Source organism: Crinia signifera, chromosome 2, assembly GCF_055691185.1.
Source record: "Crinia signifera chromosome 2, ASM5569118v1, whole genome shotgun sequence".
Taxonomy (NCBI): Eukaryota; Metazoa; Chordata; class Amphibia; order Anura; family Myobatrachidae; genus Crinia; species Crinia signifera.
Genome location: NC_139218.1, coordinates 176,594,680 through 176,597,484, shown reverse-complemented (window position 1 = coordinate 176,597,484; position 2,805 = coordinate 176,594,680).

Here is a 2,805-nt window from a genome sequence, read left to right as displayed (position 1 = left end):
GTTCAACATCCTACCATCCGGAAGACGGCTCAGGTCTGTCCCCACCAAAACGTCCAGATCCGCAAGAAGCTTCTTTCCGTTAGCCACCCATCACCTGAACAATCCAATCAAAGCAAATTCAATCCTAATATCAACAGCCAAACAACGTGACCCTACTTGGCGACCTATCCACCATAGTTATACCTAGAAATGGAATGCATGCAATGTCTTAATGTAATGTATGTAATGTCTCCCCTCCCTCCTTACCTGTTTCATGCTGCACTGTAATCCACAAAAAAATCCTAGTGTGCGCAAGCATGCATGTCCAATAAAGTTGATTCTATTCCATTGTGTATCCCTCATATTATACCTATAGACTGTAAGTTTGCAATTGGGGCCCTCGTACCTCTGTCGGGTTTATTACCCAGTTTGTTTTATCACTGTTGCTTCCAATTGTAAACTGAATATGATGCGCTATATAAGAAACTGTAAATAAATATTTCCATATAATAAACATGTACTACAGGGATACATACTGACGACCACAGCATCCCGATGGAGAAAATCCCTACAGGGGACAAGTAGTGACGAACGCACTGCCTAAACCTAAGCCCCCCTTCTAAGTGCCTACCCTCCATACTACGCTGCATCCCATCACCCGCATCCTCATTGATGTAGGTATCCTGGCCATGGCTGCCAACAGGGGGGTACAATTATCCCGGGCCCCGCCGCTCTGTACTAAGCACCATCAGCCGAGCCGCATTGACTTATCAAGAAGGAACCTTGTTGCACCTGCCGAGTGTGTACAGAGAACCAGAAGGAGCGCTCCTACCGGAAGCCACCCGCATGTGTTCCACGTGCTGTCCAGCGGCTAACTAATCAGCCTGGAAGGATGCCAGTATGAGTGAACAGCACGCACCCGGACACCAACTCTGTCAGCCAGCAGTTAAACAAAATGACCCGCCATAGTCTGCAGTGAAATTTTTGTGCCTGTGATCGGCCGTGGGATTGAAGGAGATCAGGTGAGTGATGCATGTGTCCCTCCATATGACTGTGTTGTCCGGTCTGTTAAATTACACTTTAAAAGGATTGTGCAGTATTGACCTACCTTCAGAAAAAAAACAGTTAAAGTGCAATTGGCAAATAAAATTGTGACCCATATCGATTTAAAAAGATTGTGCACTACTGTCCTACCTATGGAAAGACTTGGAAAGCGCTATTGAACAAATTTGGGGAGTAATACTGTATGTAATCTGCATTAAAGTGTGCCCTATATTATGTAATGGGCATTATGGTCTGCAGTCTATTATGTAATGGGCATATGGTGAGCTGTATAACATGTAATGGGCATTGCAGTGTGTTGAAGAATATGTAATGTGCATTACGGTGAGCGGTATAATATGTAATTGGCATTTGCAGTGTGTGATGTGTAATGTAGGGTTTTCATTAAAACTCAAATTGATTGCGACATCCGTGAGGCACCGACTAGAGGGGTGTAGCCAAAATATCGGACTAAAATATTTTGTGTAATAGTTGGTGGTGTGGGGGCCCTTCCAATTTTGTCAGTCCTGGGCCCCACAATTTCTGATGGCAGCCCTGATCCTGGTGGTACAGGTTGAGAATCCCTTATCCAAAATGCTCGGGACCACGAGCATTTCAGATAAGGGATTTTTCCAGTTTTTGGATCATTTTTTATTTTAACATACTCACCTTGTCCCCCTGATGGTCCCCCAGCGGGCTTCAGGATCTTCTTCAGTGATCCCAGGGGTGCATTGCGCAAGTTTGCAGGCTCTCACAATGCACCTCTGGGACCAGAGATGTTTGTTCCTTACGCAAAGTAGACTTTTATTTACCATTATAATGGCATTACTATGTCTCCAAAAGTTGTCACATGTGTGAGGCTCTGTTATGAGGGAATAGTACGGGATATGTTCAGCATTCAGGTGGTGGAGATGCTGGCTTTCACAATACAGACACCAGCATTTGGATACAGGAACAAAAAAAACTCAGAAATATCCAAAAACCGAAATATTCCAAAACTGGTTTTTCAGAATATTTGGATACAGGATACTCAACCTGTAGTTGAAATGCTGGTGTCTGTATTGTGAATGCCAGCATCTCCACCACCTGAATGCTGAACATATCCCGTACTATTCCCTCATAATAGAGCCTCACACATGTGACAACTTTTGGAGACATAGTGATGCCATTATAATGGTAAATAAAAGTCTACTTTGCGTAAGGCAAGCTATGTATATAGGCAGAAATGGGATGCGGTCAATTTCCCGACCGCCGAAATCCCGAAACTTTCTCCCTCCGTGGGTGTCCACGACACCCATAGAGGGAGAATAAATTTGCGTGCCGAGCGTAACGAGGCACTGGGCCCGATGCGTGGCGAGCCTGCAAGAGGGGGCGATCCACATCCCCCCCCATGTCAGGATTTAAGCGGTCGGGATTTTGACCATCCGGATTCTGACCGCCGGGAATCCATACCGAATCCGCAGAAATACGGCTTCTTGGGGAACAAAGTATTTTATTAGAAAAAGTCTTTCTTTAGAACAGCTGATGCTTGGAAATGAGTGGTTTATCCAGGAATATTAGCTCCCATGTAAACATGATACAAATTCTATAACCATGATAAAGAACAGATGTTCTAAATTAGAGAGTGAAAGTACACAAGTTGAGCTCCCAAAGTATCACACATAAAGCCCCTGTTCATCATGTATTGAAATAGCGCCTTTTTTTTTTATATATGTAATTTCAAAACCCAAAAGCAAAGTTTTCACCAATCAAATAGTACATAAAAAAGGACAACTATACACTAAA